Source organism: Heterodontus francisci, chromosome 36, assembly GCF_036365525.1.
Source record: "Heterodontus francisci isolate sHetFra1 chromosome 36, sHetFra1.hap1, whole genome shotgun sequence".
In the NCBI taxonomy this organism is placed as follows: Eukaryota; Metazoa; Chordata; class Chondrichthyes; order Heterodontiformes; family Heterodontidae; genus Heterodontus; species Heterodontus francisci.
In genome coordinates, this window is record NC_090406.1 from 14,138,107 (window position 1) to 14,155,970 (window position 17,864).

The following is a 17,864-nucleotide window of genomic DNA, read 5'->3' on the forward strand; positions in this document are numbered from 1 at the left end:
AAAGTAAATATACCAATTCAGTGACAATGTAGCATGAAACCCTATGAGATCTGTCAAAGCCTCCGGTCACTGTATTTACAAGGGGGAGAAGTATTCTTTAAGCATATATACACTAAAAAGATATAATTGCACTTGCAGATGTGTCCCTTTTGTCAGCCAGCAGTGCAAGTTGACCACCACCACGGATTCAACTAAAACTGCACTTGGACTTAGGGACACCACGTGAACAGATGAGTGTCCAAAAGCACTCTCATTTTATGGGGGCTATACTAAAATCAAGTACACCAGTTGTACTTGTGGGAAATAACCCCTGAAATGTAGAATATTGTAAATTACAAATCCAACATGACTAAAACCTCAAATGGAGCTTCTAGAGCTTTTTTCTGGCTTTTAAAAAAAATCTGCAAATGCTGCAGGACAAATCCTGGTGAAGTTATACCCAAAAGATTCGCCTATCTTTTTACTTTAAAGATGCTGACAGATCCACAATGTATTTTCAGCATTTTCTGTTTCAAGTCATTTTTACAACTGTCACAGGCAGAAACAAAAAAAGATAAAATTAAATTATTTAAAATCCAGAATATTGTTCCACTAGCATAAAAAGCTGCATGCCTTGGTCTGGTAATCTCAAAAACATATTTAAAAGGTGCAATTTATGCACCAGATTATACAATTGCATGAGGGAAACATATTTTTGCCAATAACTAAAACAGTGATGAGTAAATCTGAAAGCCCCTCAACTATTGCGTCATAACACTAAATTTAAATCTTGTGACACTGATATTTTAAAAAGTCGATGTTAGCATCACTTAGAATATCAAAATAAATTGGTCTTTGCAAACAATAAACGTATATTGCAATAGGCACAAATACAGAATTTCTGTTATCTAACCCTCATGCAAGTATTCAGGTAAGCTTTGTTTCCTGAAAGACAACCTCAAGGATATAACCATAATTACAATAATTAATCCAGTGCTGACTTTAGAAATTAATAACTCAGCTGCTGTAAAACTGAGCTGCCTTTCTCTATACAATATGAGAGTTGCATCAGGGAATGGTAGAAGTAAGGTGATGCAAGTGAATTTCATGATCTATAATGACAATGGCACTTTTCAAAGTTCTGAAAGATTCTCTGAAGAATCCCAGTTAAACATGTTTTCATGCAATAAATACTTAATCTAAACATGTACAGAACGTACACAGCAGCACCATTTATACTCTAGAAACATTGCATGAATTAGCTTTTAAAAAAAATCCCAGTTAACGACATCCACCATTAGTTACGCTATCCTGGCCTGTTTAATCTTCGCACTATTTTACAAGAAAAGTTGCTGGAAGTGAGATGGAAACAGTACAGCACTCTCTACAGGGCATCTGGGTTCTCAATGAACAGGGCAAGCAATTAGATTGATGGATTGTGAAATGAACAGAGCAAGGTCTGAAGAAGGAAGTGCAAGTCAGAATGGTAAATTTAACGCCAAATTGCATAGAGAAAAAAAAAGAGAGAGAGGGGGAAAGAATGATTGGATCAAGGGGGAAATAAGTTTTTAAAAACATTTTTCTAAATCTCTCAACAAATAAAACCTAACTCCATTCTTTTAATAGTTCATTTTCAGTACCAGTGAGGTTGACAGACTGTAATGTTTGCTTGAAATAATGCCTTGACCTTACATGGCAAACTTGTACTACAGTACAAGTGGAGAAAGTTCACAACGCTCAATGCACTTGAATGGAGAGCCAGACAGCAAGATGCCATTTTCATGAAATTAACAGTAGAACGACACATCTTAGACAGTAACTTCTCAATTTTCACTTTTACTCGTGTAGCTATCCTTGCCCGAGGTTGCTGTGGCATTTTGCAGTTATTTTGACAGCAACCGTTGGCCGATTGTGTCCATGAATATTTTCTTGTACAACACCTCCTTAAGCCTAACAGGTTGCTTGTTTACAGTAAAGATCAACAGCACTCAATACTTCACATAAGTAAGGGTTTCCTGTTAATACATAAAAATCTGGAAGGCTCATTTAGTATACTGGTGCTAACATACATCAGATATTTTAAAAGGCACACTTAACCAATACACTTGTAATTCATCATCTCTAATTACTTCTACTCCAACCACCATCAGCAACAAACCATTAAGCATCATTACTTCACTTGCTGTAACACAACTTAAAATGCTCTCAGATATACTCCAAGTTGGGAAGGAAATATATTATTATACTGAGTATTTTTCACTATTCAGGTGGTATTCAGATGCATATTAAAAATGTCAGATGCCCAGCATTGTACTTTCTGGAATATTAATTGAAAGAAAAATGACTGCACTATAGCGGTGCAAATTTTGCATTCTAGATTCCTATGGTATGATGATCCATACATTATGTACATTTTTACATCCAGTATTTTTTGCAAGAGGGAAAGTCTGTATTTCAACTTGGAAATCCTAAACAACACCACATTCCCTCAAAAAGCAGTTTTTAAGCACAAGCATTTACCAGTCCAGCAGACCAGTAAAATTCCAGTGACTGGTCTATCGCTAAAATATAATCGAGCAGACTTAAGCAAATTTCAAAACCTATATATGGAACCTCCTTGCAATTTAACAGAAATGGTGCTGTATTTTGCAAACTATCCCAAACAGGGCTTGGGATAGTTCAGGTCTTGGTTATACTCAACAGACTTGGTAATAAAGCAGGCTTCAATAGAGCCAAATACTATTGACTTCAGTAAAAGTTTAGTAACAATATTGCATAGGTTTAAAAGTTTAGAACATGTATGATGAAAAAGAGCCCTTGCAGCAGACTTTAGCTCAACTAGTCAATTGTATGGGTCGATGAATATTAAAATTAATTTCGAAACTGAATTTTCTGGAACCATTGCCAGTATAAGGAAATCTTCCAGAATATACTCTGTACTCATAACAGTTCAACAAAAGCCAAAAAAACCTGCAATAACTGTCTGCTTTATTTCTCCATCTCTACTACTTCTCTTTTCATCATTTCTTCCTATGGCTTTCACATCTTCTTTCACTGACATCTCCATTTTGACATTTCCCCCTTTGTAAATTTATCATTTCTGTCTACTTGATTGTTCATAATTTCCAGCAACAGCTGAAAGAACCTGCATTTATATAGCACCTTTAACATGGAGAACGTCTCAAGGAGTTTTACAGGAACAAAATCATAAAAAATTGACACGGGACCGCAGCAAAAGATATCTGGAATAACTAAAAGCTTGACCAAAGTAGTATGCTTTAAGAAGGGTCTTAAAAGGAAGAGAGGAGTGGAGGGGCTGAAAGGCTTGGGTAAGAAATTTCACAGCTTAATCCTAGACTGCTACAGGCCAATGAAAGACTAGACTGCATTTATATAGTGCCTTTCATGACCACAGGACATCCCAAAGCGCTATACAGTCAATTAGGTACTTTGAAGTGTGGTCACTGTGGAAATATAGGAAACACAGAAGTCAATTTATGCACAGCAAGATCCCACAGCAACAATGTGATAGTAACCAGATAATGTTTCAGTGATGTCACTTGAGGGATTAATATTGACGAAGACACCAGGGATAACTTCCCTGCTTCTCTTTGAAACAGTTCAATAGGGTCTTCATATTCACCTGATAGGACAATGGTTTCATGCCTCACTGCAAGATGGCACAATGCAGCAATCCCGCAGTACTGCACTGGGAGAGTCAGCTTTGATTTTTGTGCACAGCTCCTAGAGTAGGACTTGAATCCATAACCTTCTAACTAAGGCAAGAGCGTTATTAACTGAGCCACGATGGGCACCTCTCAAAAGGATTGGAGGATGCACAAAAGGCCAAGGTTGAACAAATGCACAGTTCTTGTAAAGTTGCAGGCTGGATGAGGTTACAGATATAGGAAAGGTCAAAGCCACGAAGGCATTTGAACAAGACAAATGAGAATTTTAAAATTGAAATGCTGGTGGACCAGAAGCCAATGTAGGCCAGCGAGCACAGGAATGATGGGTGAGCAGGACTTGGTACAGATTAAGATATGGGCAACAAAGTTCGAAAAGAACTCCACAGAGGGTGGAAGATGCACAGAGGAAAACACTGGAATGAGAGTCTGGAGTTAACAAAAGCATGGATGAGGGTTTCAGCAGCTGAGGCAGGGTTGGACTATGAGCAATGTCACGGAAGGAAAAGTTGGCAGTCTTTGTGATGAAGATATTGCATCAGAAGCTCAATTTATGGTCAAATAGGTTGCGAAGAGTCTGACCCAGCCTGAGTTGCCAGGGAATGGGATTTTTAAAAAATTCTTTATAGGATGTGAGCATTGCTGCCCACCTCCAACTATCCTCGAGATGATGGCGGTAAGTCATCTTCTCGAACCGCTGCAGTCCATGTGCTATAGGTACGTCCACAGTGCTGTTAGAGAGGAAGTTCCAGGTTTTTAGCCCAACGACAATGGAGACATAACAATGTAGTTCTAAAACAGGATGGTGTGTGGCTTGGAGGTGGTGATGTTCCCATGCGTCTGCTGCCCTTTCCTTCCAGGTGGTGGTAGAAGTCACAGATTTGGAAGGTGCTGTCGAAGCAGGCTTGGTGAGTTTCTGAAGTGCATCTTGCACTGCTGCCACTGTGCATCAGTGGTAGAAGGAGTGAATGTTTAAAGGTGGTGCATGGGGTATGATGGTGCCAGGGACAAAAGACAACGCCTTCGCAATTTCTAATCTTTAACTGAAGGAAGTTGCGGCTCATCCAGGAATGGCAGTAAAACAAACCAGATGCAAAAGGGATAGGAGGAGTTGAGAGGTGGTGATGGAACAGCGAGCTGTGTGCTTGCCAGTGTATATGTGGAACTTGATGTCATGTATTCCGTTCTCCTTCTCTGGTCTCCTTGTCTCGAGAGACAATGGGTAAGTGCCAAGAGGTGGTCAGTGGTTTGTGAAGCAGCGCCTGGAGTGGCTATAAAGGCCAATTCTAGAGTGACAGACTCTTCCACAGATGCTGCAGATAAAATTGGTTGTCGGGGCTGTTATACAATTGGCTCTCCCCGAGCACTTCTGTCTTTTTTCCTGCCAACTGCTAAGTCTCTTCGACTCACCACACTTCAGTCCCGCCTTTATGGCTGCCTGCCAGCTCTGGCGATCGCTGGCAACTGACTCCCACGACTTGTGATCAAAGTCACAGGACTTCACGTTGCGTTTGCAGACGTCTTTAAAGCGGAGACATGGACAGCCGGTGGGTCTGATACTAGCGACGAGCTCGCTGTACAATGTGTCCTTGGGGATCCTGCCATCTTCCATGCGGCTCACAAGGCCAAGCCATCTCGAGCGCCGCTGGCTTAGTCGGGCGTATATGCTGGGGATGTTGGCTGCCTCAAGGGTTTCTGTGTTGGAGATACGGTCCTGCCACCTGATACCAAGGATTCTCTGGAGGCAGCGAAGATGGAATGAATTGAGACGTCGCTCTTGGCTGACATACGTTGTCCAGGCCTCACCTTTCATATTGTCATGGAATGAGGTGATGATACTTAGTAGCTTTGGTGAACATCCGATCTTTTCTAGTAGTCTGAAGAGACCACTTCTGCTGACGAGGTCAAAGGCTTTGGTGAGATCAATGAAAGCAACGTAGAGGAGCATCTGTTGTTCATGGCATTTCTCCTGCAGCTGGCGAAGGGAGAACAGCATGTCAATGGTGGATCTCTCTGCTCGAAAGCCACACTGTGCCCGAAAGCCACACTGTGCCTCAGGGTAGACATGCTCAGCCAGCTTCTGAGCCTGTTTAAAGCTACGGTTTAAAGTATGTATTACGTTAATGTTGCCAAAAGGGAGCATGTAGATGAGAAACAGGAGTATGCCAAGGATAGAGCCTTGGCTAACACTATTGGTCATGGTGCAGAGATAAGGAAAGTAGTTGTTGCAGGAGAACCTCTGGAACCAAGCAAGGGCAGTCTCACTCAGTTGGACAACTGAAAAAGGACATTCGAGAAGGATGACGTGGTCAACCGTTCTGAAGTGCTGCAGAGGGGTAAAGATAGGGATAACGCACCATAATCTGAGTCAGAGACTGTCATGTAGGCTGTTCCAGTGCTGTAGCGGGGCAAATACCTGATTGCAGAGACTCAAAAATTGAGTTGCAGGTAAGGTGGACGAGTTTGGGAAGTGCCAATATGTTTATGGACTTCAAAAAGGTTATGGGAGATTGGAGATGGTGTGACAGTTTGCAAGATCAGTGGAGTCAACATAGTGGGTTTCATTTGAGGAGAGGTGACGACTGCAAATCTGAAAGGGAGGGGGGCACCTTTTGAGAGATAACATTTACAATATCAAGCAGGAGGGCCAGGCAGGGAATTTGGGTGGTCAGCAATTTAGTGGGAATAGGGTCGACAAAGCACGATGAGATGTGCTTGAGAGGGCATGAGGGAAGATGAGAGAGAAATTAGAGGAAGATACAAGGTCACGGCAAAGCAGTGAGAACATCAGCTTGGTGGGTAAGAGGAAGGGAGCAATAAGGCATTGAGAGCTAATGGATGGTCTCAATTTTAGTGACAAGAAGTCCATGAACTCCTCAGATTTCTTGTTGAATGGGACTGTTGAAATTGCTGCCCGTCAGGAGACAGCGGTGAATGTCTCAATGGGTCTTTCAGAGAATGTCAAGAGAAGCAGAGTGCGAGGGACTACGGACTTGTCCAATATAAAGTCAAGCCACAGATAGCAGCAGAGAATAGGAAGGCAGATGAGTAATGATGGTTTTGTGTAGAGAATTGGGGGAGCATGGAAAGTAGAGATACAAAGTACCTGAATTAGAAATAAGTCAAGGTATGACAGGAAGTGAGGACACAGGAAAGGGCCCAAGATCCAAAAGGCAAAAGTAATATTTTTGGGCCTGGAACAGCAGTTAAAATGTGCACATATACAGAGGAGATTCAGGTTACAAAGGCATGGCAAAGATTAGGACAAATATGTCCCAGTTGCAAATGAAGACTGGGAGCAGACAACAACAAAGTACAAAGCTAAAAATATCAATTCTATGGTGGGTCGAAGCTAACTTACAGATAAACAGGACCCTGAGCTTCCGGTTGCTTGCCATTTCAACACTCCCCCCTGCTCTCATGCTCACATCTCTGTCCTGGGATTGCTGCAGTGTTCCAGTGAACATCAACGCAAGCTCGAGGAACAGCATCTCATCTACCGATTAGGCACACTACAGCCTGCCGGACTGAACATTGAGTTCAATAATTTCAGAGCATGACAGCCCCCCACTTTACTTTCATTTTTAGTCATTTTTAGTTATTTTTTCTTCCTTTTTTTTGCATTCCTTTTTACATTTTTTGCATTTATTTCATTTCATCTTAGTTTGTTCAGTTTGCTTACCCACTGTTTTTTTCAGGTTGTTTTTCTTCAGGTTTGCACTTGCTGATGTTCTATATTCAGTATATTCACACCTAATCTGTACTAATGCTTTGTCTTTCAAAACACCATTAACATATTGTTTGCCTTTGCTCCGTGACCTTTTGGTCAGCTATGTGGCCTGGTCCAATCTGCACCTTCTCCTTTGTTATCTCTTGCCCAACCCCCACCTCACTTGTTTATAATCTGTGACTTTTCTAATATTTGTCAGTTCCGAAGAAGGGTCACTGACCCGAAACGTTAACTCTGCTTCTCTTTCCACAGATGCTGCCAGACCTGCTGAGTGAATCCAGCATTTCTTGTTTTTGTTACAGATAAGTGGAATCAATTTAAAGCACTGCCAAATAATGTCCATATTCAGAGACAAGCATGCAATGTTGATAGCAAAATGCTGCAAATGCTGGAAATCTGAAAGAAGAAATAATGCTGGAAACACTCAGCAGATCTGGCAGCATCTGTGGAGAGAGAAGCAGAGTTAATGTTTCAGGTCAGTGACCCTTCTTCACAACTGGCAAATATTACAAATGTAAAAGGTTATAAAAGGAGGAGATGTAGATAGGACAAGGTCACAGAATAGCTGACCAGAAGGTCATGGAGCAAAGATATGTTAATGGCGTGTTGAAAGACAAAGCATTAGTACAGAAAGGGTGTTAACGGACTGAAAATTGAACAGCCCCAAGTACAAACATGGAAAAAAAAACAGTGGGTAAGCAAACTGAACAAACGAAGATGAAATAAAATAAAATATAAACCAAAAAAAATTACAAAAAGGAAAAAGAAAAAATAACTAAAAATCAAAGTAAAATGGGGGCCCGTCATGCTCTGAAATTATTGAACTCAATGTTCAGTCCGGCAGGCTGTAGCGTGCCTAATCGGTAAATCACATGCTGTTCCTCAAGCATACGTTGATGTTCACTGGAACACTGCAGCAATCCCAGGACAGAGATGTGAGCCTGAGAGCAGTGGGGAGCATCAAAATGGGAAGCAACCGGAAGCTCAGGGTCCTGCTTACGACTGAGCGGAAGTGCTTCGCAAAGCGGTCACCCAGTCGGCGTTTGGTCTCCCCAACATAGAGGAGACAACATTGTGAGCAGCGAATACAGTATACTACATTCAAAGAAGTACAAGTAAATCGCTGCTTCACCTGAAAGGAGTATTTGGGGCCTGGGATAGTGAGGAGAGGGGAGGTAAATGGGCAGGTATTACACCTCCTAGGATTGCAAGGGAAAGTGCCTTGGGAAGGGGACGAGGTGGTGCGAGTAATGGAGGAGTGGACCTGGGTGTCACGGAGTGAACAATCCCTTTGGAATGCTGACAGGGGAAGGGAGGGGACGATGTCTTTGGTAGTGGCATCACGCTGGAGGTGGCGGAAATGGCAGAGGATGATCCTTTGGATATGGAGGCTGATGGGGTGTAAAGTGAGGACAAGGGGAACCTTGTCACGGTTCTGGGAGGGAGGGGATGGGGTGAGGGTAGAGGTGCGGGAAGTGGGCCGGACACTGTTGAGGGCCCTGTCAACCACAGTGGGGGGGAAATCCTTGGTTGAGGAAAAAGGAAGACATATCAGAAGCGCTGTCATGGAAAGTTGCATCATCAAAGCAAATGTGTCGGCGATGGAGAAACTGGGAGAATGGAATGGAGTCCTTATAGGAGGCAGGGTGTGAAGTGTAGTCGAGGTAGCTGTGGGAGTCGATGGGTTTATAATGGATATTAATTGACAGCCTATCCCCAGAGATGGAGACAGAGAAGTGGAGGAAGGGAAGGGAAGTGTTGGAGATGGACTGTGTAAAGGTGAGGGAAGGGTGGAAATTAGAAGCAAAATTGATAGTTTTCCAGTTCGGGGCGGGAGCAGGAAACGGCACCGATACAGTCATCAATGTACCGTAAAAACAGTTGGGCGAGGGGGCCTGAGTAGGACTGGAGCAAGGAATGTTCGACATATCTCACAAAAAGACAGGCATAACTAGGACCCATGCAGGTACCCATAGCAACACCTTTTACTTGAAGGAAGTGAGTGGAGTTGAAGGAGAAGTTGTTCAATGTGACAACAGGTTCAGCCAGGCGGAGGAGGGTGGTGGTGGATGGGGACTGGTTGGGCCTCTGTTCAAGGGAGAAGCGGAGAGCCCTCAAACCGTCCTGGTGGGGGATGGAGGTGTAGAGAGATTGGACGTCCATAGTGAAGAGGCGGTTGGGGCGAGGAAACTGGAAATTGTCAAAATGACGGGCGTCAGAAGAGTCAAGGATGTAGGTGGGAAGAGCCTGGACCAGCGGAGAAAGGTTAGAGTCAAGATATGAAGAAATAAGTTCAGTGGGACAGGAGCAGGCTGACACAATGGGTCTGCCGGGACAGTCCTGTTTGTGGATTTTGGAAAGGAGGTAGAAGCAGGCTGTCCGGGGTTGCGGGACTATGAGGTTGGAAGCTGTAGAGGGAAGATCTCCAGAGGATCGGAAGTCAGTGACAGTCCTGTTGACAATGTGGTCTCCTCTACATTGGGGAGACCAAACACAGACTGGGTGACCACTTTGCGAAACACCTCCACTCAGTCCACAAGCAGGACCCTGAGCTTCCGGTTGCTTGCCATTTCAACACTCCCCCCTGCTCTCATGCTCACATCTCTGTCCTGGGATTGCTGCAGTGTTCCAGTGAACATCAACGCAAGCTCGAGGAACAGCATGTCATTTACCGATTAGGCACGCTACAGCCTGCCGGACTGAACATTGAGTTCAATAATTTCAGAGCATGACGGGCCCCCATTTTACTTCAATTTTTGGTTATTTTTTTCTTTTTCCTTCTTAAAATTTTTTGTGTGTTTATTTTATTTCATCTTAGTTTGTTCAGTTTGCTTACCCACTTTTTTTTCATGCTTGTACTGCGGCTGTTGAATTTTCAGTCCGTTAACACCCTTTCTGTACTAATGCTTTGTCTTTCAACACACCATTAACATATCTTTGCTCCATGACCTTCTGGTCAGCTATTCTGTGACCTTGTCCTATCTACTCCTCCTCCTTTGTTACCTCTTGCCACACCCCCACTTTACTTGCTTATAACCTTTCACATTTCTAATATTTGCCAGTTGTGAAGGGTCACTGACCTGAAACGTTAGCATCTGTAGAGAGAGAAGCAGAGTTGAGTGCCAGACCTGCTGAGTGTTTCCAGCATTTCTTGTTTTTATTTATGCAGTGTTGATAGTTCCAGGAGCAGTCTGAGGGAGAGTATTACTGGATGCGCTGCTAGATTTCCCATAGAAAATGGAAGAGTCGAGGAGGAAGGACTACAATCATAGGTTTATCCAGAGCTAGCAGAAGTGATCAGTATTGCATATTCATGGATTCAGTGAGGAAGCAGGTAATAAGGGGCAGAGCATGTGTCCTTCTGTGGCACTAGAGCAGAATCCACAGCAGGATTTGAACCAGCAGGGACAGATCAGCAATAGCACAGCACAGTGAAAAATTCCCAGCAGAGGAGCAGAAAACTGAGGACACAGGAGCAGGGCGGATACTAGAATCGAAACAGCCCAGCAGAGAATACAGTCTCCGAAGAAAACAGCATCAATGTTGAAGGTCATTATGAGGTCCCAAAACAGAGAATGTACTTCCCAGCAGAAAGTGGATTTCTGTCTAGGACACAAGTAGCAGAGAAATAAAGCCGAGAACCAGCAGTTCACTGAAGTATAGTCAGAACCTCAGCAGGTAACAGGTGAGGGATGAGCTATAGGCTAAAAAAAAATCTTAAACTTGTATTGACTGAAGTAGCAGAGCAGTCAGAGCTGCTGATTCTTATAGCGTAGCCTTGATGGCAGAGGAATCCAGAAGTTGTCAAGTCAAATTTGAGCAAAATTTCAGCTGTTGGGGTGGGTGGGGGGGGGGGGGGAAACAGTATAGAAGAATGAGAGTCAGGTGATGGGCAATGGACTCTGCAGAGCTAGCTTTCATACTATAGCTTGAACTGGTGGTTTGAGCTAAAATATACTGCTGTTTAGAGCCATGGTAGTTTAAGCAATGTAAGGGAGATGAGGGGGTTGGGGGAAGAAAGAGGAAATGATGGCTATGGCTGGCAGAGGACATAGTTGCAGAGGTGAGGGGCTCAATAAGGGTCTCGGGTGTCCATTTATACGGATCACTAAAGGCTAGTGCATAGGTACAAAAGGTAATTGAAAATGGCTAATGGAATGGTGATCTTTATTTCAAAATGGTTGCAATTTAGAAGTGAGCAAGTGATGCTTCAATTGCACACAGCCATCGTCAAACCACATCTAGAATACGGCATTCAATTTTGGGCACCAAATCTCAGGAGGGATATATTTGGCATGAATGGGATAAAGAGCAGATTCACCAGAATGGCACCAGCGCTTAAAGGGTTAAATTTTGAGGACTGAATAAAACTGACTTGTTTTCCCTTAAGTTTAGAAGTTTGAGGGGCAATCGAATTGAGGTATTTAAAAGGGATTCAACAGGTTAGATAGAAACTAGATACAGGAAACTCTGGTGGAGGAATCCAGAACAGAACAAGAGTGCATAATCTTAAATCTAGAGTTAGGCCATTTAGGAGTGAAACCAGAAAGCATTTTTTCCACAAAAGGTTGTGGAATTCTGGATCTCTCTCAGGTAAACAGAGTTGAGGTGCAGATCAGCCATGACCAAACGGAATAGCCCAACAGGTTCCTAAGGCTGAATGGCCTACTTCTATTCACATGCTCTTTGACAACTTCCTACAGAAAACTGCTGATATGCTTTTTTTGAATTTATTGGAACCCCTGCATTTTTAAAAATAAACTGCAGGCACAGAATGAACTGAATCTGTTAAAATGGATGATTGATTGGAGCGAACTGAACTCTAATAATGCAAGGGCTCTAAGGAAAAGCACAAGAAATCTAGGTTACCAGTTAGGCCAATAACAAAAAGAAAACAATTCAAGGTCAAGCTCAATGTTATAAAGCCACAGGCATGCACTTGTAAAAAAAAAAGTGTAACATTCTTGCATCATTACTATGAATATCTTTTGCATCTCCTAATAAGTGACAATTCATTTTAGCCTTAAATCATTCTAATGCTTATTCTGGAATTATTTTGGTGCAGCTAGTTTTGTGTTCTTAATTCAGTAGTTACAATGCTGTAAAAACACTAATTCAAGGGATACAATATACTAAGTGAAAATGTTATCAAACCCTGAAAGGTTACAATGCAATACTGTAACTGTAATGCCTGCTTACTTGATACTTCACCTTGATTCTGAGTCGTACTTTTTACCTTACCCAATTTATATTCTCGGTTTAGTTATTTTTATTGTAGTGGTTTATGGGTTACAGCACACAGTCATGCATTAAAAACCAATAACTTGAACATCACTAGAGTAACGTGGCATGTGAGCAACCCTGGAACTGAATGAGAACTGGTAGTTTTAGGGTTCACGAGATGCACTGACAGGGTGAATTAAAGAAAAAGCCATGGATGTAGTGGGCTGAATCTGTTCAATTATATGATGGATGTATTTTTTTTTCTTTTGATACCACTGCACATTGATACCTAGCACATCAAATTACCACATCAACCATTTACATCCCCTTTATTTTTCGAAGTGTATTTTTTTTTTTAAGTAAATCTAAACTCATGGAGGTTGGAACCTATATTTTCCTTCATTTTAATTATTTGAAAACAAGCAAAATTTAGTGCTCAACAAATCTTATGTTCTACAATTGTCAGCAAACTGATCATCTTTGGACAAAACACCATAAGAATTTTGAACACAGTAAAACACTCCACGTGCTGCAAATCAGTTAGAAGAACAAAAGTAGTAACTCTAAAAACGATAGGCAGCATGTGTGTAGATAACGGTTAGCATTTTGGGTGTAGACCCTTGGTCAAAAAGGGTTTGAAATTCTGCCCACAAAACCCAAGAGTCTTGTCAATCTCAAACAAATCAAAGCATTTATCCTGCAACTGTTTCACTGGTGGCAAGACCAAAGAATGTAATAGGAAGTTACTTTGACTTTAGAAACTCACTGACAATTTACATTAAGAAATGTGACTTAGATTTGCAAATATATACACAGTTTCCAAAGAGCACAAATTCCACATTCAGGACTCTGATAGCTTGGCTTTAGCTTACGTTGAAACTGGCGTTGCCATTAGGTAACACGCTTGTCCCTCTCCTTGTTTGACCACAACAGGATTTATTTCTTTTAAACATATGGATATGCTTCCCAATTCAGTGAGTGTTTAACCCTTTTAGGTGCTATGATAAAAGAAACAAACGGAGAGGTTTTCTTGAGTTTAAGCAAGAAACAGGTTAGTTTATTATACTTGAACTCAAAACCCGATCTAAGTAAAATAATAAACTAAGCTTCAATGTTCACGTGCGTGCGCACACACACACAATCAGACAAATCGGTTACAGGAGTGAAGAATAGATTGCTTGGATTAGAGTCCAGAACAAAAAGAATATACAGTCTGTGGAGTCTGGTAATTCAGCTGTCTTCCGGCTGAACTCGTGGTCCTGAAGTTTTTGGCTGGTCAGCTGGTTTAGGTTTTTCTTGGGCACACAGTGATGTAGATGGTTTTCTGCGCAGGGATCTCTGTCTGCAGCAATGATAGACTTGGATGTATGGCAGCTCACAGGCAGGGCTCCAACTTATAGCGTTGTCTGGAAAGAGAGCCAGTGAGAACGAGACACTCCCACCTGGGTTCTGCACTGGTCAAACTCAAGTGCTCGACTGCTTGTCCTGTGCATTCTCTCTTTTGCATCTTTGTTTGTTCAAGCCTTAAGAAATCCAATCTCTCTCTTGGGTCCCATTGTTTCAGTGTTTACCCTTTGAGGTTCGTCTCCACCAGGAATAACGTTCCAATATGGCTTTGAATGTCTTGTTAATGGAGGTGAGGCAGGTAGCTGATTCAAAATTCATAAGCTATTGTTCTGGTGGGAGGTTAACCAGACATTCGTCTCCACCTCAATACCTTGGTATGTGAGGTATTTCAATACAAATTGCGGTGGCCATTTAGCTGCTTTCTTTTTGAAAGTTTAATTCAGGTTCTTTGTCTCCTGCTTTCTTTTTGAAAGTTTAATTCAGGTTTCCAAACGATGGATTATCATTCAGCACAGCACATATTCATGCCACTGGATATCCTCCGAAATAAAAAGGGAAAACTTGCACTAATCTACAGAGGTCTTTGTACAAATAAAAGGTTTTATTAATTACATAAGCTAGAGGTTTACAAGCAAGGGTCCATGGCCAGGTAACAAACTTTCCAATTTATCACATTTTAGTTGACCTGGAAACTGATTTTTTTTTTAAACTTGCCAGCATATTATTTCTGGTCCTGTATACAAATATATCTAAGCAGAAGACACTGTCTATTGGAAGTTTGGACTATTGATATTTACTGGAAAAATATTAAGTAATCAATTTCAAACACTATTGACTTAGATAAGTCAGGAATATTTGATTATGTCAGGCAAGCCCCCCACCTGCCATGAATGAGGAAAACTAATTTTGCCACATGAACATTGATTTTAAACTGATGAAGAAAGAACATGCTTTAAAAAACAATTGGAGACTTTGGCTGGACAGAGCTATTAGCAAATCAACAGACAAGTACTTGAAATAGACAAAGGAGCTATTCCCTGCCCCAATTTAAATCCACTATGGACTTTTGATTATCAGATGTTTAAGCATTCCAAGTTAACTACTAAGATGGCTAAATACACAGATGTAGTCAGGCCAGTTTTGTCATATGACCGACAGATAAAAGTTTTTTGAATTTCAGCTTCCAACAGAATTTTGAACTCAGAAGGCTGTTTTTCTCCTGGACTGAACACCTCTCTCCAATCTGCTCTCATTCGCGCTCACCAGCTTCGGAAACCACTGAAGACCCATGAACCCCAAGAAAGAAAAGTCGCCTAGTGAACAAGGTTTAAGAATACTGAGCCCTAATGAAAAGTAGAGCTGTCTACAATCAAGGACTCTACAGCGAGCTGGAAACACAAACAGCAACAAGAAAGCCCCTTTAGAGACTGCCTCAAACCTATCCATTTTATTTTTCCTTTTGCTCTTTTCTGTCCCTATTTGCATGTGTGTAGCACGTGTGCGTGCTAGCATGGGTGCGTCATATATCCGTATGCGTTAATCATATTAAGTTGAAGTTTAAGTTTTAAAAAATTTCACTTTTCTTCTTTAAACCTAAAGAAATCCTAGCGTGCTCATTGCTTTGCCTTATAATTGGAAAGCTGTGAACAAGGAATAAGGGGGAGCTCAAAACAGTATTTAAAAATCAAACCCTGTTACAATCTCCTTCTCCTTCTTTGGTCTCCTTGTCTCGAGAGACAATGGGGAAGCGCCTGGAGGTGGTCAGTGGTTTGTGCAGCAGCGCTTGGAGTGGCTAGAAAGGCCAATTCTAGAGTGACAGGCTCTTCCACAGGTGCTGCAGAAAAATTGGTTGTCGGGGCTGTTACACAGTTGGCTCTCTCCTTGCGCTCCTGTCTTTTTTCCTGCCAACTGCTAAGTCTCTTCAACTCGCCACGCTTTAGCCCCACCTTTATGGTTGTCCACCAGCTCTGGTGATCACTGGCAACTGACTCCCACGACTTGTGATCAATGTCACAGGATTTCATGTCGCGTTTGCACACGTCTTTAAAGCGGAGACGTGGATGGCCAGTGGGTCAGATACCAGTGACGAGCTCGCTGTACAATGTGTCTTTGGGGATCTTGCCATCTTCCATGCGGCTCACATGGCCAAGCCATCGCAGGCACCGCTGGCTTAGTAGGGTGGAAATGCTGGGGATGTTGTCTGCCTTGAGGACTTCTGTGTTGGAGGTACGGTCCTGCCACCTGATGCCAAAGATTTTCCGGAGGCAGCGAAGATGGAATGAATTGAGACGCCGCTCTTGGCTGACCTACGTTGTCCAGACCTCGCTGCCGTAGAGCAAAGTACTGAGGAATCAGGCTTGATACACTCGGACTTTTGTGTTCTGTGTCAATGCGCCATTTTCCCACACTCTCTTGGCCAGTTAGGACTTAGCAGAGGAAGCCTTTCCCATGCACTTGTTTAATTCTGCATCGAGACACAGGTTACTGGTGATAGTTGAGCCTAGGTAGGTGAACTCGAACTACTTCCAGAGTGTGGTCACCAATATTGATAGATGGGGCATTTTTGACGTCCTGTCCCATGATGTTCGTTTTCTTGAGGCTGATGGTTAGGCCAAACTCATTGCAGGCAGCCGCAAACCTGTCGATGAGTCTCTGCAGTGAGAGAAGTTAATGCAGCATCGTCAGCAAAGAGGAGTTCCCTGATGAGGACTTTCTGTACTTTGGTCTTCGCTTTTAGACGGGCAAGGTTGAACAACCTGCCACCTGATCTTGTGTGGAGGAAAACTCCTTCTTCAGAAGACTTGAACACATGTGAAAGCAGCAGGGAGAAGAAAATCCCAAAAAGTGTGGGTGCGAGAACACAGCCCTGTTTCACGCCACTCAGGATAGGAAAGGGGTCTGATGAGGTGCCGCCATGTTGAATTGTGCCTTTCATATTGTCATGGAATGAGGTGATGATACTTAGTAGCTTTGGTGAACATCCGATCTTTTCTAGTAGTCTGAAGAGACCACTTCTGCTGACGAGGTCAAAGGCTTTGGTGAGATCAATGAAAGCAACGTAGAGGAGTATCTGTTGTTCATGGCATTTCTCCTGTCGCTGGCGAAGGGAGAACAGCATGTCAATGGTGGAACAAAAACAAGAAATGCTGGAATCACTCAGCAGGTCTGGCAGCATCTGTGGAAAGAGAAGCAGAGTTAACGTTTCGAAACGTTAACTCTGCTTCTCTTTCCACAGATGCTGCCAGACCTGCTGAGTGATTCCAGCATTTCTTGTTTTTGTTTCAGATTTCCAGCATCCACAGTATTTTGCTTTTATGTCAATGGTGGATCTCTCTGCTCGAAAGCCACACTGTGCCTCAGGGTAGACGTGCCTCAGGGTAGACATGCTCAGCCAGCTTCTGGAGCCTGTTTAAAGCGATACGAGCAAAGACTTTCACCACTATGCAGAGCAGGGAGATTCCACGGTCGTTGTTGCAGTCACCGCGGTCACCCTTGTTCTTACAGAGAGTGATGATATTGGCATCACGCATGTCCTGTGGTACTGCTCCCTCATCCCAGCACAGGCAAAGCAGTTCGTGCAGAGCTGAAAGCATAGCAGGCTTGGCACTCTTGATTATTTCAGGGGTAATGCAGTCCTTCCCAGGGGCTTTTCCGCTGGCTAGAGAATCAATGGCATCACTGAGTTCCGATTTTGTTGGCTGTACGTCCAGCTCATCCATGACTGGCAGAGACAGGGTTGCATTGAGGGCAGTCTCAGTGACCACTTTTTCCCTGGAGTACAGTTCTAGTTAGTGTTCCACCCAGCGGTCCATTTGCTTGCGTTGGTTGATTGCTCCCCCTCAAATCTAAATCAGGGGACACACACAATCTTATTGACGGTTGGCCCAAAAGCTCTCTTA

At 42.8% G+C, this 17,864-nt stretch overlaps 1 protein-coding gene across 2 annotated transcripts in view; it reads right to left on the reverse strand.

Moving 5' to 3' along the window:
• Positions 1 to 17,864, reverse strand: part of LOC137351602 (guanine nucleotide-binding protein G(q) subunit alpha) — a 139,802-nt gene that overhangs the window by 45,233 nt on the left and 76,705 nt on the right. The window lies entirely within an intron of this gene.